Source organism: Penaeus monodon, chromosome 21, assembly GCF_015228065.2.
Source record: "Penaeus monodon isolate SGIC_2016 chromosome 21, NSTDA_Pmon_1, whole genome shotgun sequence".
Taxonomy (NCBI): domain Eukaryota; kingdom Metazoa; phylum Arthropoda; class Malacostraca; order Decapoda; family Penaeidae; genus Penaeus; species Penaeus monodon.
In genome coordinates this window covers 36,353,344-36,353,669 of record NC_051406.1, presented here as the reverse complement: position 1 = coordinate 36,353,669, position 326 = coordinate 36,353,344, and positions in this window count along the sequence as shown.

The window sequence follows — 326 nt, the reverse complement described above, 5'->3', positions numbered from 1 at the left end:
TTATCAGTTATCACTTACTCATCAATCATTCGCCGACATTACAATTGCCCTATATTTCCACTCACTATCTAACTCGGATTTCTGGCATTTTCCATTTTGCGTTTTATCTCTCCTTGCTGTCGCTTCTTATCTCCCCCCCCCCCTCCTTCCCTCGCCAAGTGTCTTCGCCCCATTCCCGGTTTAATCTTTTATCTGCTGTTCGTCTGTTTCCCCTTTCTGTTGGCGATGTTTGGGAGAAAATTATTTTCGGCTTTGTTTTCATTTCTTCATTTTCATCTTTTTTAATTTTCTGATACGAAATTCGTTCTTTTTCTATGATCAAATAT